The sequence below is a fragment of the Anser anser genome, assembly GCF_964211835.1.
Source record: "Anser anser genome assembly, chromosome: 1".
In the NCBI taxonomy this organism is placed as follows: Eukaryota; Metazoa; Chordata; class Aves; order Anseriformes; family Anatidae; genus Anser; species Anser anser.
Window position 1 is genome coordinate 36,120,289 of NC_139720.1, and position 23,754 is coordinate 36,144,042.

At 41.9% G+C, this 23,754-nt stretch overlaps 1 protein-coding gene across 3 annotated transcripts in view; it reads right to left on the reverse strand.

Annotated features, from left to right (window-relative positions):
- Positions 1–23,754, reverse strand: part of PPM1H (protein phosphatase, Mg2+/Mn2+ dependent 1H) — a 139,220-nt gene that overhangs the window by 77,647 nt on the left and 37,819 nt on the right. The gene's annotated exons all lie outside the window — the stretch shown is intronic.

Below are 23,754 nucleotides of genomic sequence, written 5' to 3' on the forward strand. Positions count from 1 at the left end.
TCTCTAGTGTTTTGATTACAGTAAAATTTTACATAACAAAAAACCTTGATAGAAGTTGTTGGAAAGCAAAGAAAACAAAAATGGAAGGCAGGCCTGCAGGGGACTCTGCATCAGCTTTTCTCTTCTTGCGGAAATGTCAGTTCTGTGTCAGTCTCGCTTAAAGATAAAATACTCTTTTGATTTTTTAAGAGCAACATGATACTGTAACATGCAAATGAGCATTTCCTTCTTCAAATAGAAGAAACGTGGTTATACTCTATATGTGCATCCACTACAGTTAAGTGCTTCCAGAAAGTTTCCTTGCAGTGCTGAACGTCACACGCTGCAGTCACACAGAAGAGGGGTTTTATTTGCAGTTAACACCTGTATGCATAATGCCACCAGTTGTTTACAAGTATTTCATGTAAATAAACACCAACTGTAGATAAAATCATTTTTGGAAACACAAAGCAGAGATTAAGGAGCCTCTAGTTGGGAGGCAACTGTGCGTGGTTTAACCACGCGCATTCTGTAGTCCTTATCGTTTGAGCAAATGAATGGAGATACTGATAAAAATACTGATGCAATAAGCTTCTAGTTCGAAAACTTGACATATAATCAGAAGTAAAAATACAAATACCAAAGAACTGAAATCAGCTGACCAACACTTCTTTAGTTTGAAAGGCTATGAGCATGATTAGAGTATTGCAGCAGCACAGAAAGAGCAGTTTTACAATAAACACTCTGTTCAACTGACTACTTTCCTTACTGATGACGCTAGCTGTTTTCAATCCTTTTTTTCTTATTAAAAAAAAAAAAAAAAAAAAAAGGGAAAAGACAAATTGAGCCAAGAGCTACTCCTTACAAAACCCACTACACTCCTTAGCACTTCTCATTCCTTACGAAAATCCTTGAGGTGCTGGAGCTGCTCTGGTCTCTGAGCTTGGCAATGGATTTCAGGACTTCAATGGCAGGAGATGTTCTGATGCTCAATGGTGTGTTAAGTTACACACAATATGGTATCATTTTACAAAGCTCTTACCAAGAAAATTTGTCAAGGCACTGAATGCATGAGAAAACCTACGAGAACAAAGTGACCTGACAAGCCAGCCTGGCAGGCAGCTGCTGTGGGACACAGCTGGCAGCTGAATCTGTGCATTGAACACCTTGCTAGGAGAGGGCATGGCCAAAAGGAACCCGGCAAGACTGAACACCAAAAACACATGGGGGTTGGGGTGTCAGTATATTGAGGTGGGAGGATTGCGGCTGTGAAAGACAAGTTCCTGCCTACTATTCCAGCTTTTCCAATTATTTCGGAAATAAATTAACCATAATGTCAAAACAGTGCTTATGGGCACTACAGGCAATGCAGGGTCCAGATGATAGGAGGTTCCCCTCTACTGATATGGGCACTCTTCTGCCCTCACATCCTACTTCATACCCCAGCTTCTGGGAAAGGGCTGCAGAAAGCCCCACGATTTTTAATCTCAACGTTTGACCTACGTGTTTGTAATTACTAACCCTGATGCCTAACGCAGAAGCTAGTAACACCTTCTGCTCCAACAGTTCTGTGTCACTGCTGTCTTTCGAAATCATTTTCTCTGTGTAGTTTCTTAAATCCCTCCTTGAGGCACTTCTTTCAACCAGCTTTCCAATGCTGTTTTTACTGTAGTCTGTGAGAGCAAGGAGCAAAGACAAACTCGTCAGGATAAAAACTACATCTGAACTGCTTAACAAATAACAAAGCAGAACTAACAGGTGTTCATATCTCTAAAAGATAACTTAATCACACATCTTTGAAAATTTTTATGGAAAACCTACCACCCTCCTCCATCAATAGAGGAAATGCCTCAACTTCCTAAGCTTTTCAGTTCCCCTTCATATTTCTTTCTGTCCACCCCCCAAAAATGTTATCCTCCACTAAAGTGAACAAAATGAGATCAAGCATTACCTTGTCACACTTAATAAAAGAAACACCCTTCCAAAAAAAATCTCCAACCATGCAGTTGCCCTCACGTCCATTATGTTATGGATGCAAGTAATAAGAAAATGTTAGAGGAAAAAGGGGGAAAAAGAGATAAAGGCCTATAATTCTCTAGCTTTTACTCAGACACACTTTCAAGGATTTTTTTTTCTCTCCCCATAACAGTTCCTGGGGGAACTGTTGAATTAGACCTGTTCATGACCATCAACTCCTTCCCTCCTCTTCCCCATTACCCATTTACCTGTTATCCAATCTTTTATGAAGTTCAACCCAAACAGCATATCTACTTTGGATCAGAAGCCCCTCTTTTTACAGTATTGGCTGTCTCTATGGTGTAAAACACATTGCTCAATAATAAACACACAATCCTATGGCTTAGTCCACGGTATAGTAGTGCTAGCAAAAATACATCCTACTTTGCAAACAGGAGCGTCACGAAACCTGCGCGGCAAGATGGTAGGATTTCATCACATTTACAGAGATACCTTGATAGACACTTCAATACATTACAGACTGATCTGATTCGCTGAAAGCAAATCCCCCAGATATGAGCCAGCTAGTTTGTCTGGCTCACAATTAGCATTCTGCTGGTACCTCACAAGACCCCAAATCCCATCTGACTGAATGGAGATGTAGGTCACACTGTGCTTCTATTCTTCATTGAACAGAGCTCAAACTCCTGTTGCCAACATCACTGATTACAAAATCCTAAATTTATGTTAAAAGAACAAACCAGGACAGTCAAACAAACCCTGGACAGCTTCTCCGTAACCGTTTCCTAACAAAAACACAACAGCCATATCTTAGGTCTTCTGAAGCATTCTCATTCAGCCCTCTGTTTTTTAAGTTTATATCAATACATTTACGCTGTGGAACACCTTTGGCTGTTTTACTCTTCTCTAAACCACACTCATTGAGATTGCATTAAGTTGTATTTGCTCCAGCAGAAGCTTCAAGCTATGCTTTAGGAGGACTGTTTTACGCTGGTCTAGATCTCAAACTCTGAAAAAACTTAAATAAGTAGTCCACATACTTTTTTTTTTTTTTGTAAACTCAGAAGTCTAGCAAAACTTATGTCTCATATCTTGACAAAAATATCTGGGAAACGCAAACAGTTTAGCAGAAATACTGAACGATGCATAGCTACAGCAGGGTTCATAAAAGTGCTTTTTGAAACTTAAGGACTATGAGAGCTCCGAGACTTCTCCTTGCACCAGGGAGCCACCATGCACCAGGAGAAGCACAGGAACTGACTCCACACCTACTCCAGACTGGCCCCAGCTCACAAATAAAATTCATTACCAGGGCCCTGATCTACCCCTTCAGTCACTGACAACCACTTGCAACCACATGATAAATCCCAAACCCTATCTTCTTCTCTCTACCACAGTTCCTCTCTGCAGTTACTGAGCTGCATCAAAAGAAGCGAGGCCAGCAGGTCAAGGGAGGTGATTCTCCCTCCCTTCTCTACTCTTGTGAGACCCCACCTGGAGCACTGTGTTCAGCCCTGGGGTCCCCAGCGTAAGAAGGTCATGGACCTGTTGGTGAGAGTCCAGAGAAGGGCCACAAGGATGCTCAGAGGGCTGGAGCACCTCTCCTATGGGGACAGGCTGAGGGAGCTGGGGTTGTTCAGCCTGGAGAAGAGAAGGCTCTGGGCAGACCTTACAGCGGCCTGCCAGTGCCTGAAGGGGGCCTGCAGGACAGCTGGGGAGAGACTCTGTGTCAGGGGGTGTAGTGATAGGACAAGGGGGAATGGCTTTAAACTAAAAAAGGGGAGATTTAAATTAGATATTCAGAAGAAATTCTTTACTATGAGGATAACGAGGCGCTGGAACAGGTTTCCCAGAGCAGCTGTGGATGCCCCTTCCCTGGAGGTGCTCAAGGCCAGGCTGGATGGGGCTTTGGGCAGCCTGGTCTGGTGGGAGGTGTCCCTGCCCATGGCAGGGGGTTGGAGCTGGGTGGTCTTTTCCACTTCTGATAAAGATACAGAAAGCAAAGCCTTAAATAAAAGATGAGTTGATGTTCTCAAGTTACTGCTCTCTTACAGAATGCTTTTCTCTGTAAACTTAGTTTAGAAAAAGCCTTGACTCCACCCAAAAAAAAAAGCTGAAAGTCCCATAAGATGTTAAAAAAAATACCTACATAGAAAAAGCCCTGCAAAGAATTTGTGTCCTTCAAAATAACCCACGCCTTTCAAAAAATAAAATCTTCCAATCACCAAAACATTTTTTTCTACTAACCACATCTTTACCTTTCTTCCCTCAGGATGTTCTCTAACTCCATCATTTATCTAATTAGTAGACACGTAATCCTAACCATCCATTAAACTTTACAACCTGGAACATACTCCTGTCTTCTTCATTATTAGTTTTCAGATTACCAACAATTCTAAAGAGTTATTCTGGGAATAGTTCACTATCCCAGTATTCTGGGAAATTGTTCACTAGGGAAGTAAACAATTCTTTTTCTAGGAATTAATGTCTTTATTCAATAACTACAGGAATTAAGCAATGATACCCAAGAGCTTTTGTTGAGGTTATTTCTTTATTTTCTGTGGATCAAAGTGACTCTCTGCAATTCCAGCATATATAAGTTTCTGAAAAAAAAATCAATTTGTTAACCCTCAAGCAAGTAGAAAAGCTTTTCATACCCTCCTTAAGGCTTATCAAAAGGGAGGTAGACAAACACGAATATATCCATGGGCAGCTCATTGTTTATTTTGATTTTCAGTTTAAGGCTGAGGACTGAGAGTGCAGCAGGTACCCTCAGCACAGAAGTCTGTCCATGGTGCAGCAGGACATCCTTCCAGGCTCCAGCAGCTCAGAGGAGCTGCAGCCAGCCTCCTTCCTTACTCCAGCTGGGGTACGCGTGTGTAACGCTGCCACCATCAGTGGGACAACAGCTTGCAGCCAACCTAACCAACGACACAGAAGTAGCCCAGATTAATTAATAGTGTATCTGTGAACGGCAGACAATATGTTCCTACAGTTTTCCTATATAATTCCAGTAGTCATCATTTCACTAGAATGAGGATTAAAGATACCATACAAGTACACTCTTTCATAAACGTGTTGCTGGCTTTTCTCCACCATCCTCCATACCCACCCTTCTCTTTTTCTTTTTTTTTATTTTTTTTTCCCTCCCCTCTAATGGATTAGCACTGGAGTGGATGCCACTGCCTTTTTCTGTGACATCTCATTTATAGTCTTAGATTTCCAGGTAGGTGGCTGCTTCCCCCCCCTTCACCCACACAAGATTTATTTCTGCATTGGGAATTGACTTGAAAGAGATTTCATTCTATCTGCTCAAATTCTCCCACAGATGAAAGGAAGCTTTTGAAACAGGCTAAACAATTTCATTCATTCATTACTGTAACTGTGATATTGCTCACATCAAAAACAAAATACCCACTAGTATTGTTTACTGTGGGCAGAAACCAAAGCCATCCATGAATAATTTGTCTGAATCCATGGGGTTACATAAAATCTTTATTTTCTTAAACAAGCTGGAAGTGAATTTTTCGCCAAAAAAGATGAGTCTTGCGATGCTCCAGTGTGAAAATGTCTTTTTGTGTGTGTGTCAGCAATCACACCAATATACAGGGCCAAACCCGCTTTAGGACTGAGCTAGAAGCTATTACACCTGCCAGACTGATAAGGACTAAATATGGGATTAAAATAGGCAAGGTCCAAAAGAATATTTTACATTAAAATATAAGATAGAAGTCAAAAACAACGCCAAAAAAAGTTTTTAAAGTTTCCACAAGTTTGGTGTAAATGAACACTAACTGGTAATGCATGCATGGCACACCACCCACCTACACTTTCCAAAAAGATAAAATACCGTACAGAGCAACTAGAAGCTACAAGGCAGTTTTAGGTCACAGTAGTGGAGCAGGCTCCATGATCACTAAACAGAAAGGGACAAGCAGCAGCTGTGTTAGTAATTAGGATGTAGGAAACGACATGAGTAATGCAATGGTCAGTGAGCCTACAGCAGATGCTGAGCTGGTCTGGTGGGAGGCACATGTGGTTAAGAGTGATCTCACTTCAAGGCTGAGCAATCTCAGCCACGGCTGGAAATAGAAATGCCCCATTCTCCTTCCTCACTCCTTCTCTACTGGCTATCAGCACTGGATGATAAGAGAATAATAAGAGATGATAAAAGAAAAACAAACAAACAAACAAACAAACAAAAAACTAAGCAAGAGACCTGGAGGATAACAGGGACAAACAACTTCAGGTTGACCAGGGTCCTTCTAACCCGATGTCCACTAACACACTGCCTTCCAGCTTTTTCCTTTTGGGAAAACTGTATGTAAAGATATTTCTACGGTATACAGGAAGAAATTACTTTGAAAGTTCTTCACTGATGCTTCTTCTATGAATAGCATACTCAGTCTGGTGAAGTCTGCCTTTAGATGGGTTTATTTGCACAAAATCTGAAAATTTTCATGCATAATTGGATTTTTCTAGATTTTTGTTGTTTGTAACACAAAAAATGGTCATCACCTTTGGCTACTGTGACAAGTCAGGGACTCAAATTGAAGCAGAAAGCACTGAACAACAAAACAGGTGTGAAAAGAAAACAAACCTTTATACAGGAAAATACTTCAGCGCTGTTCATCAGCATGAGAATTGCTCTTGGGCTTCATTTTACACATTAAGATGGACAACTCCTGAAACTGAAGCACCCAGTTCAATGTTCGGAAGTCATGCTATGCACATCGTGATAGTGACTTCTGAATGTTGTTCCCAACCACTTTGCCACACATGACTTGTTAATTCAGCCTTGAAGGGTATTACTGAGAGTTCACTGACGAACAACACTTGGCTTTTGGCTTCGCACCGAGAAACAGCTCTGTGGATAGTAGTTTTGAGCTGTATTTTGATGAGAAACATCTTTGGCTCAATTCTTCAGCCCACACTCAAAGAAAAAACCCAGCTCTTCCCTTCCCTTGGCTCTGACGCAGGGGAACAGCAGCCACTCCTGTGCCTGTTCCCAGGAGCTGTACAAGTCCTTACGGGCACGAGGCTGAGGATAAGCTTGAACACAAGCATTGGTTAAAAAGATGCAGAGGCAGGGACAGCAGCCTGCCCCATACCCCTACAGAAAGGGGCCCTTGGGCCTCACAAATACTTGCTTTGCCTACAAGCCCCATGCTGCTACTACTAAAACAACAGCCCCACAAACAGAACACCCAACCAAATGCTCGATTTGAATTCGCAATATTTTATTGTGGCGCATAAGTGAATGTTTGCACATGGCAAGGATGCATGGAGAAAACAAAATACCATTTTTTGGTGATTTCTTTTCTGAAGTTCTACTTGTGAAAGCACATCCCAAATAAACCCTTTCTTCCCTAGAACAATGCCAGTTAGATGCAAATAAAATCTCTCCTTATACTTACCCTGAAGCGAGTTATATGTTTAAAGGACTTCAGTAAATCCCACGCCATTAGGCTACACTGCTGTAAAGCGCCATCTCAGCTCTCTCAGGGTTAAGAGAAATCACGATAAATGGCTTATGCAAAACTGGTTCAAGCTTCAAAAAAAATTATCTTTCATATTTAGCATGTGTGAAAGTTAACTGCAACAGTTTGGTGGTGACAGTACCAATCCCTTTTATACAGCTGTCAACTTAAATTAGCCCCAAGCTAATCTTGGCAAGTGTGACAGAAAGCGTACACACTTCCACAGATAAGCACCAACGCTTTATTCACAATAACCCTCTACTACAGCTGGTATTGTGAAACCCCTATAACATGAAAGATGTCAATTTGGTAATTTATTCTCTAAAAGTCATTATAGGAAACTCTGTATGTATGCAAGTACACAAATGCAAGTCAAGAAAAAAAAAAGGAAACATTATGTACAGCTTTGTTACCAAGAATCCGTAAGTAGAAAATCAATTCAAAGCCATTCTTATGCTGGTTATTTTTAGGAATAGCTTAGAGAAGACATACACCCTGCTGCTGGAGTTTTACGTCTGTCAATTCTCCTCCAGAGAACATCAAATGGCAGATCTGCAGGAAGTGGCCATGTGCAAACCACACTACAACGAATCTTTGCCACAGAAACATGCCTCAAAAGTCAATCTTTTAGGTCTACTATTTAAATTACTTTTCTAGACCTCATCTTTGAAGCCATTAAGATAAAAGCTTGGTGTGATCAAAGGCAGTTGCAATCCCTGTGAGGTCTCACAACAGGTACGAAGTCAACAGCAGAACCAGCTGACTGCTGCAACTTGTACACAGACCTTTCCATTCCCCTCAGGCCACCGGGGAATTAGAGTCTTGTCAAGATCTGTAGAAAATACCTATTAGAAAATGATAAAATATTAGTGTCCCTGCACCCTGCTACACCAAGGAACAGCTTGTATTCAAGAATTATAATTGCAGTTGCACAAATACGAAATATACACTAAGGTAGCGACTGAAATTGGAAGTTCAAGAGTAATTAATTAACCCCTTGACAAGACTGCAAACAAACACTAAACAAAGCTGTACGTGGACTGAAAAGAAAACCCTGCCGAATGCAACAGTTAATTCTGAAAGTTAACAAGGGAGTCAACTTCTCAGGCAAAAGAGGAAAGGTGCACTTTCACACACATCCCCTTTCTTGGCTTTCCCTGTGTAAGCAAACCTCCACATGGCAGCGTGCTGCCCACAGGTACACCTGTGCAGCAATTTATTTTTTTTTTAAACCCAAATCAACATATTTCCACAGCAACACTGAAGAGACAACAAGAAGGCAGAAAGAGCAAATGATGTGGAGGACAGGTCCTGCTTAAAGGAACATTTCTGGAGAAAATAAAGGTTATGCAATTGTGTCTGATGAGCTGAGGAATCTAGCAAAGGAAAAAAAAAAGAAGAATCATCATAGCTTAATGCTATCTGTCTGCATGTTATCAAATACTAATCTGTAGCTTCCTTTGGAAAATCCATCCATTCTTCCTTCTTCGGAAACTAACTTTTGCCAGAAAGCAGTACAGAAATTCACAGGGTGACGAGAAATACGGCTGCTCAGACAGGTTTGCCTTCAGCTTCGAGAAAACAAGCCCAGAGCACTTTCACCTTGGTGCTCGCCGTTGCAGCAACTGCACTGAGCCAAGTATTTTTAATCCTCTTAGGTGTCTACACGTGCCTACAGTCACCTACATGTGATGGCTGCTACAAGCATGGTCCCCAGAGGTGAGATCTGTTCAGATGTCCACGGTGCAGACAGCTAAGTCCGAGCTAATCATCCGGACTTTATTTATAAGCAAAGAGAAGGAGGACATCTGGGGGCATGATTCATCTGACCTATTTTAGCTGTTTACATTAACATGAAGTGGCTGTTCCTCTTTGTGGACAATAAAAAAGAGCCTAGACACTTACACAGCAGGTTGCCCATATGATGCGATCAAATGATTCCCACCTTACATGCCTGAGCTTATGTGGCTGGGGGCAGCAAAAAAACGAGACGCCAACTTCTCTTTCAGTAAGTTTCCTTGCTGTTTGAAATGCATTTTCTTAGTAAGAGAAGTCCCGTGGTGTGACTAATAGTGCCACCCAGTGCAGAGAGCCAAGGCTGAAGGAGAGGTGGTAGACAAAGAATCAAACGCAGCAAAAATGATTTTTAAAGTAAAGGCCAAGGACATGTTACGAGTTGCCTCAAATCTGGCTCAATAGCTCCTGATGTGACAAGTGAATTTAGCATGGTGCAGCAATTTAAATGCATCTAAAACAGCTGGTGGGATTCTCAAACACAAAGAGAGATAATTGTCAACCTTATTCACAGCAATTAAATCTCTATGGACTGAAATAGAACCTATTGTTCCCCGACACCCTGGGACTGGAGCCAGAAGGAACTTCAGTGGAGCAGGAAGTTGGCAGTTTGGAAAGGGGCAGAAAACTGCAATTCTCTGGCATAAGAAAAAAAATCACACCCAAAAAACCGACCCCAAAGACAAGCTCAGAGATTTATAGAAAAAGGCTTTCCTCTTGCAAAGTAATAGGGAGACACCAGAAATTAGCACTGAGATAGATGTCAATATGGGCTTATCTCAGTGTGTGCTCCACACAAACGGAAGCGTATCCAGAAATTTCTTCTACTGACTTAAAAGAAAGCTAGAGATTATTATTGCTATATTTAGACACTTGCACAGTGCCCAGATATGTTTCCTCTGGAGTCATCTGAGCACATGATACTTAGACAGACACAAGAAAGCTGGATAACTGTTATTAAAAGGCAACCACTGCCAATACAGAAACAACCATTAATCTGCTCTCAATTCAAAATGATCACGAAGAAGTGGCAAAAGTTTTGTAAATCACTTGCCAAGGACAAAATACCTCCAGAGCAGCATCAAGAGACAGCTATTAGACTGGGAAAGCCACAAAGAGGTGGTGCCCGAACCATACAAGCGACGCACAGGCTGCCACATGTCAGTCAACGTGCCCCCAAAAGACCGATGGTTGTGTTGGCTGGGTTGGGGGCTGCAAGGGCAGCAGACAACAAATCTTTCTTAAAGGTAGAAAAAAATCCCTCCAAACCATTCAAAGGTGTGCCTCTCCTGACCAAAAACCTGAAGAACTCAGACCAGGGGTGGGCCAGAGCATGTTGCAACCCCAAGTCTTCTGCTCGCTAAGCCTGCATGCAGCTAGCTATCTGCTCCTTTACAGGAAGTATATTAAAATGTAAAAGAAGTTCAGTGTTGACTTTAAGGAATGAAAATCCATCTGCTTAGGCCTCTGACAAAGTGGTCTGATGGAAGAAATGCAAAGCGTAGGCTGAAGGATGTACCAAAGTTCCCTGTGCAGGTTCGCATCCAGCCCTGTGACTAGGCCAGGCTGCTGGAGGCCCTAGGGGCAGCTCGCTGTCACTGCTGACACTTCTGGTCCTGTTCCTGCCTTTCCTCCAGCATGAGATTTTGCCCCCTCCCTGCACCAGGTCTGCCCTTCTGAACCAGAAGCAGCAAACTCTGCACCAGCTCCGTTGTGCAAGCCTCCTCCTGGGTTCCATCTGCATTGCTGCATACAGCTGGCCAACCTCCAGCCCAGGGACCAAGGGACATGGGCTACGCTCTTCATCCTCTCCCAAAACCGAGTCTCTGCATCCACGCTGCCTGTACAAAGCAGGTCCTGGCTCAGCGCTGCCCATGTTGCTCCTGGGTACCATCTGGAAAAACACCAGACTGTGGGCCACAGCCGTGCTGGGGACACAATAAGAAACAAATTTGTGCAAATGCAGAACGAGCTCCTAGGCCAACATCGGCTTCAGCAGAGTTTCACAGCACAAACGCTGCTCTGGAAGCCAGAATAAGACCTGCAATGAAAGGCAGTTTTCCTCTGATCTGCAAACTCGGGAATTGCTGCACAGTCTTTTAAGGTCTCCAGTGCTGGACACTGTCAAATGGGATACTCAACTATGCCTTTCCAGCTGAAAAATTCTTGGGAACCTCACGGAAGCAAAAACAAACTCAATTTTTTCTACACAATTTCTCTTGAAGAGACAAACTACCCCACCATTATTTTGCCATATGATCCACCTGATACACAATTCTGCAACAAAAGATGAATACAGATAGATGCCATTATGCATCACAAACACTGTAATTAAAAATCATTAATCTTCAGGATATCTTTCTCCAAAGCTTCAAATGCATTGCATTATTCATTGAAAACACTTCTGTTGCACTCAGGGAAAAATAAAGTTAACCATTCTTCCACAGCAAGAACATTTCATACAGTGACTCTTGTGTAGTGCAGAAGAAGCCCGGGTAGCTTCTGAATTTACTAACTGGGATGTTGTAACCGAGTCCCAGCAATAAAAGGTGAACAGTGAATCAGCAAGTGCCAACCTCGTTGGGAGACAACAGCGCAGCTTCATGGTGTCATGGTGATGGCAGGGTGAGAGCTGCTCCTTTCTTAACACCACCCTTGCGGATCCCTGGCTTTGGCAGAGATGCTTGAAGCTCCTTTTGATCTTGGGTGACTCTAAGCCCTGCTCGCAACACCGACCCAACACAGGCGCTGTCCTGGCTGCTGCCTGGCTCTGAACAAACACTCCTGGTGCTGTGCCCCAGCTGCTTCCTCAGGGTTCAGGTAAAGTCCTCCTGGGACTTCAACAGATACAACTACAATGCTACGCTGAGTCATTTTCTTTAAGCTTGCACTGTCTTGGGTTCCTCTACTCCTGCCTGGCCCCGTGGTTAAAGGGATATGTTGTGGTGAGGCCACATCGCTTCCTCCTAATCCCAAGGATAGCATCAAGCTTTCAGACCCAATTCTTCAACCTTCTCTAGTTGGATCTCATCCACCGTCAAAAAACTTGGTTCTCCTTTCTCATTACTAGGAACTTTCTAATCCTGCAGCATCTTACTTGAAAGGAAGCTGATGGAAGCATCGCCTACTTTCAGCCAACGCTGCCCAAAGACACTGCCAATAAAAAACAAACACGACACTCCCCAGTCCTATGGGTTAATAACCAGCAGTAAACAGAAACTTCATCAGAAACCAACATAAAAATACTACTCTTCAGCTGCTTCTCAAAGTTACCCTCTGGTTCTGCAAGGCTGTCTCCTAATATCAGGTAGTACAGCAGTTTAAGATGCATTACTTCTTGCCTTCAAATATCTTAACACATTGTACAACACATTAGAGCGATATAGCAACCAACAGGTTTTATACATACAGCAAACAGCTACAAAGTAAGAACAAAAAAAAGGAAAACATTTTAAGCATGAGGGGAATTAGCTTAATAATAAAAATATTTTCTTTATATAATACTATGCATAACCACTTAATTGTATTGTAACTTACACACAAACACACACAAATAAATATATCTTCAAAAAATCTTTAAAATAACTAGAGAAGCAGTCAAAACCTTCCATTTTTGTTTTCAATTTCTCACTTCTAACTTGCAAAATCATATTAACGTCATTTTCCACCCATTTACCCATCAACCAGCTTAAATTGCCAGCCTTTTCCCACTGAAGTGTATGCATGTGTGCGTGTAAAGTATTTCATTAAGAAAAAGGAGATCCACAGACTCAAACAGACACAAAATACAATCATACCACCTCCTGATTTTTTTTATAACTGGTTATTGTAACCACACTTACAATAGTCCAATCTTCTTTGGACATATATATATCAATACATTTAAGTGCATACACACACACATTAAACAAAGATAAACCTATCTGGCTAGGACAGATTTTATTTACCAAACAAAGATTAAAAAACCCAGTGTCGGCAGTTCTCAGTGATGAAATCAAACACCCCACAGAACACGAGTAATCAGCAGAGCAATTAGAAAAAAAGATTTAAAACACAGAGGAGTTGTACTCTATTGGGAAGAGGAAGTAAAAAAAAAAAATAATAAAAAGTTTCCATTCCTCTGAACTATTGATTATATCAGTAAGTACAAAATGCAATCTTACAAAGGAAACAGCTGTGAGTAATTCACTTCTGAACAGAACAAATCCACCTTTCCGTGGCTGATGAACAGACGGTGGCTGCAGCGGGGCAAAAGATCCTCGGGCGTCATTACCTTCCTTTACTGAATTGCCTCAGTACAGCTCTGCTGTCCCTGATGTCCCTGCTCTGAAGTACCATTCTGGGGAGAGACAGCACGGAGCAGGTAGAGTAATAATGCACTTTTCTAATAGCAGAACAGCTTCCAAAGGAATTTTACCTTCCTACAGTAGCCCCAGGACCAGACACCTCAGTGTAAATGCCAAAGGAATTGCCCGCTTCCTGCTCACTAGTCTTGTACCGACATTACGGCTTCTGCAATCTCAGTTAATCACATTTTATCACTCGAGCTCAGATAAATACAGCCCCCACATATATAACTCCTTCCCTTCTTGTGAAAGTTTTGGCTGGCACTTCTTTCCTTTTATAAAGTAAAGAGGCTTTTCTAGGAGGTTGGATGCTGAAGGGAAATTGCTTGCCTTTTTTTTTTTTCTTTGCAAGCAGTATTTCTGCTTAAGAAGGCATGTTTTTTCAATTATGGTAAAAAAAAAAATGAAATTGTTTAATCCTCTTATTTCCACATGCATGAGAATTTGCACAGTCTTCTGGATTTACTGCACTTTTTAGACCATAACTACCCATTGAATATAAATTGAAGTTCTCCCATACAGATATCAGTGGGTGGCCATGGGACTAGCATCCCATCTTCTCCAGTTATTTGAACATGCAAAAACTTCACTGCACACTATTTTTTAATCTCTACAACAACAATTCTATTTCCCCCATCTCTAATTTCTCTTCTGCCTACCAGCACAAACTGAACTACACTGAAGCAAAAAAAAAAAAAAGAGTCTAAATGCCTAATTAAAACCATCAAACACTCCAGTTGGTAGTTGGCATTACTGTACATTATTTTTTTGCATTTCTTTCCTCAGATAACAGATCTTTGGTCCAATGTGCTGTGAAGCGTAGCAACTAATACCCTCCTAGGATCCTGCATATTTTGAACGTGACCCAAACATGTAGTAGATATTTTCTCTAGGGATGAAACTTAGTGTCCAATTAACATTTTGAGTAGCCTCAATAACTACTGCAATGAACAGTAGGATGATAATTGTATCCATTAGACTTCCACGCTTCAAGCATATTCATCTGCCTATGACTCCACAGTGGCCTTCAGCTGGGCTTTAAATATGATAATAAAAACATTAAGCAAGAACACTGTTGCAGTTGACGCTCAATAGCACATAGAACTTCAAAAATATTCTTGACTAAGAGAATGACTTTTACTCTACACTAACACACAAATCCATTGTTTAGACATGGGAACAATACTCCCCAAAATGTTTAACTATCAGACTTCATTCTTTACAAACCCTCCTCAAAACATGAAGAGGGATATCTTCTGTAAAGAAAAAAAAAATCACTTTATTAACAACACGTGAAAGCAAGGAGACGAGGACCACACTCAGCTTATCTGCTTAAGAGTATTTCCTGTATTACCACCTCTCTGTAGGTATTTATGACTTACTGCATTATAATACAGGCAAAATAATGTTCATTTTGAGGGGCTGTTTTGCATAACATTTTTAAGTACACACCGTAAGCTGAGCACTCCTCAACCCATTCTAATTTGGGTCTCCAGCAGCTTAGTAGGGTCTTGATGCTTATCTACTTTCTTTCAGAGTTGCCTGAAAAACAAGTAGCCCACCTTTACATCCATTCTGTGATAGCTGCTTAATCAAAGAGAGGACTATTTCTGTCACCAAGTGAGCAAGGAGACTTTACATCTTGTTAAGTCATAGTGCTTGAAACGCTCTGATCGTAGGTTTAACGGAAGGAAGGAACAGCTCAGAGATATGCACAGAGCTTGGGTCATCTGTGTGTTGTGCTTATTCCTCACCTTTCTGTTCAACACTCACAGCTCTAAATGTCTTTAAAAACAAGTCAAAATCTCTACATAAGCCTGGAGTGTACTAATGGTACAAAAAGCCTTAGCTGCTTACAAGAATAACGAGGTTTACAATTCTTTGGGAGGGCCAAAGCCAGGGCCAGTCCCGTAAGCTCTGTGTCCTGCACCGCAGCCAGGCTTACCAATGACAGACACCTACGGGAGCTTGCACCGGGCAACAACAGGCAGCGCAGTGAATCCCTAGAGGTAACACATGGTAACAAAAGGCATCCCAGTTAGCTCAGGTGCTGCAGAATGCAAGTCAGTCCATTTCACTGCCGTAAAATAAGCCTCCAAATAAAGCTTTCTAACATAAAGCTGGTGGAGTAAGGAGGACAGAGCAAGGAATGCTGACTTGAGGAAAGACAGATGAATTCATCTGATAATTAAAAGCATTATTATTATGACTAGGTTTTACAGGTCTTAAAGTGGAAAATAAGTTTTATAGACTAGTACATCTATCAGCATCTGAACAATTAAGAGGAACAGTACTTTGAGTGTTTAATTAGCTTTTGATTTAGAGTACCTCTCTAAACAACTATCTCAGGAACTACTACAGATTGTGATCTTGCATTTAAAAACATGCATCTTTTCGTTGCTTTTGAAATATATAGTATTAAGCAGAAAATAATTCCTTCCCTCACATCTCTTAGATGAAAGGACTGTAAAAATGCACATTTCTTTCAGGGTCTAAGAGTAAAAAACAGCCCTTTTCACCTACATGAAGGTCATCTAGCCTAGGCGAAGAGACAAAAATATTTCCCTGTGCTGAACTCCCCACAAAACTAGGCAAGACGGCTTTCCCTTATCTGGAGTTTCCCTAGTCTGTGGCGACACCTCCAGATAGGCAGTTTAGCCAAAGATACTCCTGTTAGGAATGTATCTTTCGAGGTTCAAGATCTCTGCTGGCTGCTCCTAATTATTTAGGGGGTGGGCTCTTGGCAAAGCCAAGCTGGGAAAGGAACTTGAGGGCAACTGGGATTTGCTCCCTGGTGGTTTAGGTACCTTGTCAACAGCAGCCTTCGGTGTCACATTTTGTTGGTTTCCCCAGGCTGAGCAGTGACACGCAGCCGGTGACAAGGTGCTGATACTCAGCCCGTGGCAGTTTGCCATACGCTGGGTTTGCAGCTTTCAGGACTGGGGAAGCCACTTCCACAGGTCAACATTAATTGAGGGTTCTCTGGATGACACTGCTGAAGACTAAGGAGTAACCTTTCAACAACCTCAAAAGCTATGATAAAAAGGCCAAAAAGATGGAGGACATGGAATACTCATATTTTAAACTTAGGCCCTTTTCCTACGCAGTCCCCAAGAATATTTTTTCTTTTTCTTTTTGTAAACAGCTGCTTATACGTTTATAAAAGTTTCCTTTCTCCCGACTATAACTAAAACTAACTACACAAACAGCCATAAATATAAATGCTGTGTTGGACCACCAAATCATCCCCTTCTGCGAGGACAATTCTTCACCTCAAGAAGGTCCAGCCCTAGGCAAAGCAACCCCCTGACCTTTGACGGTCCCTAGTACCCAAACAGGAACTTATTTCTACAAGAAACCAGCAGACCAGCTTGGAGTAAAACTGAAAAAACAAGTGCTTTTCCTGTGTGCTGCTCCACATCCCTGAGACATGAACTGAGTTAACTGCTTCCTTCTATTCCCTTGAGATAGGGAGTTTCTCCTCTGTGCCCCTGGAAGGCCATATGGGTAGCTCCACAGAGTCTCTCCTCACCCTCCTCACCTTTTGCCTCCAGCTGTAGTGGTGAAGTCAAGTGAAAAAAGGACTCCAGCAAACTTTTTCAATATCCAGCTATATCTGCATACCCCAGGCAATCTCCTATGCAACAGAAAGTAATACTAAAACCGTTTTTTTAAAAACAAAAAGCTGGCTCCCGTTCGGCGTCTTGTTTATCAGCAGATCACAGATGTTCTTAACACACATTGGCAAATCAGGATAAAATCAGCAAAATGCATAAGCATCTGCAACCAACATTACGCTGAAAAAGGCAACACAATTTTTATGTCATATCAGTCAAGCCCACAGAGGTTTACCAATCACAGCCTGCAATCACACTGAACATATTGGTTGCCTTAGGCAACCGTCTCTTTTGCTTCAGCAGAAGAGATAACCCAGGTATTGAATCAGATAAACCGTATTTTTTGGTCAATAAAAGCCTGTGTGACAGGTTTTTATCCTCCCATCCCATCAAGAAATAACTACGTTGAAGCAAAGGCTCAAGCAACAAGCCCTCATGGAGCTGGTCTCACGAAACCGACTCACCTGCCCAAAGAGGCTGATGAGCACCCTCCGGGTGTCTTTACCTCCTTGCTGCTCCTGCTGCTGCACCACAGCCCACCCCTGCCACCATCCTACGGCCTGCTCGCCCTCTGCCAAACCAACCTCTAAGGCTGAATCACAAGCCAACGTGTGCAGGCCACAAACCCACACGCTATGCTGCTGGGTGTTTTCATACATTGGCTGTTACGTTTTAAGGAAGTTGCTTCCACTCAGGACAAATTTTCAGTTTATAATATTGACAAAAATGTGAAAAAAACACATAGCAATGGATCCTAGATACACCAGCCACAATAACAGCCTCACTTCAGGTGAAGACTGTAAGTGCTGGCAGACCAAATACGAAAATTTCCCTTCCATCGCCTAAAAATTCACTGTAGGATAATGTAATAGCTTGTTGTTTTGTTGCCTTTGTCTTGTTGGACAGTTGTGTTTGTACGTATGACAAGAAGAGAGAATTAAGGAAGAATGGAAGAAGTGGCTCAAATGTGCTGTTCCTCCTTGAAGTCCTTCCATTATGTGGTTTCAGGAGATGAAACTACAACTTCCGTGCATTATATTGTCTCAGCAGTTATTTCTCCACATCTGCACTCAGTAACAGAAAGCACCTGTGCTGTTCTGATGAGGCCTCAGGATATGAGAAGGTAAACCATGCCATTAATAATATTAATTCAGTGTCTGACTGAAGACTCTAGCAGCCAACAGAAGCCATAAGACAGAGAAGCCAAAGAAGATAAGATATGAAACAAATGTCAAACTATTGCTTCTGTGTTGTTGTTCTTATTGTGTTGGTTTTTTAAGCTAAAGTGCAAGGCTCAGGTTCATTGCACCTTCATCCTGGAAGCTATCCCACCTCCCACTTTGCAGACCACAAAAATGAAACGTGCCAGTTCCTCCACTGCCCCAGTTCACATCCAGCTCTGAGTACATGGCTGACGAAGGTAAATTTATGCTAAGATGTTTAAGTGTAAACTGAAGCAGCTGAGGCACACGAGCTCTTTCCAATCTGCCAGCAGTGCTTCAGGGGGTTTGTTCAAGTAAACAGTCTTGTCCCAGCTTCGCAGGCAGGTTTTCCAGCTTGCACTAAGCTGCAGACTGCTATAAGCACAAAGCACTTACCTGGTTAGCTTTCTGCCAGCCACACTGTCTGCAGTCTAGGCACATCTTGGTACAATTTTTCCACTTAGCAAAACGTGGATTTAAGTCTAGAACTCCACAGCACAGGGACAGGCATGAGCCAGGGCTGTGGAAGACAGCTGTTCTGTACTGTACAAGATGCCTTGTTTTTTTGTGTGACTGTGATATCAATCAAATTTCAAGATGTTACAAGAGAAAACATTCCTCAATACTGAGAAAACACATTGGAGAGAGACGATATCAAAGTGGTTAGAGGGTCTTTTTAGCTTCCTGCTCCTTTAAGCAGCAGCTTCTTTCAGAGGATCCATTTCAATTTTTACAGAAGGTGAATGAGGAGAGGTGACATGACAAAAGGCTTTGCCATTTTGCAAGCTAAGGACTTGGAACAATTCCTCAGTGTAAACCTGCACCTTTTTGGTCAGGTCTTTCATCAGCAGAGCCCGAGTGTTAGTCTCTCCTTCCCCAGAAGTATTTACTGACATTTGAAAAAAATGCAAGTGCCATGGAAAGGACGGAGTTTGAAGACATGTGCCTCATGCCCACTGAGTTATTAGATCAGTAACTTCTCCCTACTCAATTAATGTTGCTACACAACATGTAGGAACCTCACTACCTCTGAGAACTGTCAAACTTGGCTGAAAACAACCAACAGGTTTCAAATTTAATAGAGATATACACATAGCATTCACACAGACCTCGTTTCCATAGAAAACTCGGTGAGTTTTCCTTGGTAAGAATCAGAACAATAGCAAAGATTAAAAAGCTGTTACAGAGTTCAACAGGAATGGCAGGTTTTGGGTTTGGTGGTTTTTTTTTTTCTTTTTCTTTTTTTTTTTTGAACTAGAGGAAACAATGTGTTTTTACTGAAACAGATAGCTACAGAATGAAGAATCAAAGTTGCACTGTAACTCCAGTGCAGTATGATACAGCCTATGCCTGAAACACCAGGTTTCAATGCTTTGCTTTCAGCTTCCTTTGAAGCTTAAAACTGTTTTAATCAGAAATCCCATGTCCACACACAGCTAGACATAAGCAGTACTGTAACGGATGCATCAAGAAGCAGGTTTGCTTATGTACCTGGTACTCATTTGCACACCTTGTCGAATATAGACTCCTAAGCAGGTATAGAGTCTATCTTTTATATCCCAAAGTACGAATACTGCCTAAATGAAAACAGATTTGTATAACTCATTCAAGAAAAGCAGCCTGAGAGTCATACACTTTTTTCCATGCACTAAGTCTATCAATTCCAGTTGTACTCCTAACAGTATCTTCTAGGAGCCCATCTTCCCTTTTTAAAATCATCTCTGCAAATGGCAGGAAGACAGGTTAGTGGTTCTGAAAACTCATTTTCACTCTGCTGTAGCACATTTATTTTACATATGTTGCTTACAGAGAGAAAAGCTATAGGTATATTAAGCTGAATATGTTTAATACCCCTCTACATCTACTACATTGTTTTATATTCTACACTGTGAAAATGTAATATACTATGACAAATATCCAATGCAAAGCATGCTTTCTAAGTGTCTGAGGTCCAGCAGGGGAGATGTGCTAGGTGAGATACACAACAGCAACTGCAGTCAGCGGAGCCTGAGGAAGTGGAGGGAAATGACTTCACCTCCCACACCAGGAGATAACAGGCCAGCACCTCGTGAAAGCAATGAGGATGGAAAAGTCAGCACATTCCTCGCATTTTAAGTGTGTGCATGGGGGGGGAATAACTCAGAGCAGCCGTTCTGGCTGGCTGTAGCAAGCGCCTTCAGAGGGACGTGTTACTTGGAAGCAGGATACAGAAGGAAGACACAGCATTAGGGACTCTCTGGGGCATGTCAGCCCAGGTGTGGGCTCATTAGCCACCACTGCGCACCAGTCAAAATGCTGAAGCAGCTAAGAAAGAATCTTACGGTAAGAAAAAAAACTTGCATCTGAACATAAACGTAAAAATACGTTTTGATGCATCATCTTTTTACAAGTTTGAAAACAAACTTTTCCCATAATGGAGCAAATAAACATATTTTTAACTCTGAACTTTTACTTCGAACCAGTCTGGACATGTGGCACACAGCAAGGCACGCCATCTCCAGGGGCATGGACAATGCTTAGGATGCTCACATCCCATCTGAGCTCAAGGGTTCTCAGAGGAAAGCACTGTGCTCCTTCACTAACCTGGAAGGGCCTCTAAGGGTTGCACGGGTCAGTGCAGGGATTTGGGTGGAGAAGGTTTGTGTGACAAGCCATGGACATGCCACCTCCTCAGTACTCAGCAGTTTACTGCAAAATGCATCTACACCTTCAGAATCCTGAAGGAATTCTGCTAGGCATGAAGCTGGCATATGAGTCATCAAAACACAGGGCAGGAGGAAGCTTTTAAATTCAGCTACAGCTTGATTTGAACTGACAGGGATGCATTTTTACTTTGGTGACCAAACGAAATTGTGCTGTTTTTGACAAATATCTGAATTGGTTTTACCTTGCTTTACACTTCCAACAGGTTGCTGTCATGGTCCAGAAACAATAATGAGTTTAGAAGTCATTAGAAGAGGGAAGGGGAAAATTTTGTTTCAAGATAACATTTGGGATGTTGCAAAATCATCCCAGGGCCTGCTCAGAAATGTGAATGCATATCCATGTACACTGCTGAGACAGATGTGGTTCTGTCTTTAGTCATATTTAAGCATGTTTAAAATTGCTTGCTGAGTAGAATGGCACAACAATCATAACAGCAGGAAAACTTGAGGGAGAATTCCACCCTCCCACCCACCCTTGAATAGTTTTTACTGATGATTTGCCTCAACATTTGTCTTGAGCACCAGCGAAGTTCGCTCATTTCTTTTCTGAGTGAAGAAACACGTACTGTGGGAAGAGAAGCACGTACTTTTTTTCCTCTCCATAGCATTTCAAATATTTCCTAGAGGAACTTAACAAGTGTTCAAAGTACTTTGTGCAGATTGGTTGCACACAATGTACTGTTTAATATACCAGACAAGAAAATACCTGATTTCTTCCATTCTTGGGGTCCATACTACCTGCCAGGCAAAAAGCAAGCACACTAACACTGACAAAACACGCTCAACCACATCTGAGCAGTAGTGGATTAGGGACAGCAAAAGCACATCCCAGCTGCTGCCTCCTCTCTCCAAGAAGAGTCCTTCACTGCTAGTCAAAACACTCCTCTGATGCTTGTATGTTGATGTGGCAGAAGGCTTGTTGTAATGACCTTGAAAGCTACTACCAGCTGCGATTATAAAACTTGGAGTTAGGGTAATACATGTTGGATAAAAGGTGAAGATCACAGAGAAGAAATTCACTGGCCACCAAGATAGAAGGGTGATAGCTGGCCATTTGCCACTCCTTAAAACACAAAACCAAAACAACCGGATGTCATGGTTTTAGCTGGGATAGAGTCAATTTTCTTCATAGCAGCTGGTCTGATGCTTTGTTTGGGATTTTTGATGAAAATAGTGGTGATAACACACCGATGTTTTAGTTGTTGTAGAGCAGGGCTTACACAGAGCCAAGGACATTTCAGACTCTTCTGCTGCCCTGCCAGGGAGGGAGCTGCACAAGGAGCTGGGAGGGGACACAGCCAGGACAGCTGGCCCCGATGGATGTCTCATACCACACAGCATCATGCTTGGCAATAAAAGATAGGAGAAAGAAGGAGAAAGAGGATAGGTGGGGTGGAGGGGGGGAAGGGACATTTGAAGTGGTGGCATTTGTCTTCCCAACAAACCGTTATGCATGAGGAGCCCTGCTCTCCTGGAAGTGGCTGAACGCCTGCCTGCCAACGGGAAGCAGCGAGTGAATTCCTTGTCCTGCTTTGCTTGTGAGCGTGGCTTTTGCTTTACCTAGTGAACTGTCCTTATCTCAACCCACAAGTTCTCGCACTTTTACCTTTCCAATTCTCTCCCCCATCCCACCAGGGGAAAGTAAGCTGTGTGGGACTGAGCTGCCTGCTGGGTTAAACAACAACATAGGGTCATCATTAAAGCAAGCTCCAGGATAAAGATAAAATAAGTTTAAGATTTTTGCAGTACATAGGGAATGTGGGAAGAATCTAGTCTAATATCCAATGCTGAGTAAAATCATTGAGGCTTCTTAATTTCCCGTCTGCGACAAATTCCTATGGAGGTCCTGCCATCAAGAAGTGATGTACTTTTTGTCAAAGGCTTGGTCTACAGAGCCCCACAAGCAATAATAAAGCACATGAAAAAGGGCTGTCTATTCCCCCATTAATTAGACAAACACAGAAAATGTTCATCAGATAACACTCAAGAAACCCAAGGAAGAAAAAGTGATAAAAATACACTTAAGAGCATCCCATTCCAGTTTCTCTACATTAGTGATTTTTCTTAAGTTCTGAGACAGAATGATACTGAGAAAACTTTTTTTTTTTTTTTTTAAATTGAAGTAAGAGTACAATCTTGCTTTCAGTTTTACCAGTTCTTGGCCTAATGCCGCATTCAGTGGACTTATAAAAATGATGTGTAACAACATACAAAAACTCTTTGCAGGATTGACTTTCAGAACTGAATTTTTTAATGTTTAATTATAGAGCAACACGCTTTGTGTAAACCTAAAAAGGTTTTGTTTGGACAGTAACAGGACTTGCCATAATGCTTCAGCAGCCTGTATCCGATATCTGTCCTGTAAAAATACAGCGCTTCAAGTCATTAAGACTCTGTATATTGCAGAATATAAATTAGAATTATTTTCACTTGCCAGCTGCGAAGCATTTGCTATTTATGCTCTGCTGTAATTCTGATGTATACACTCCATCTTAAAAACCCATAAATATGTTTGGTACTGGATTAAAAGAGGAAAAAAAAAGCTTCAGCATTTAAATTAATTTAATGAAATCACATTAAAGCAACCACCACCACCGTGACCACCATACCCCCCCCCTTTCCCCCGACAGATAAGGAAAACCATTAGCACTGTT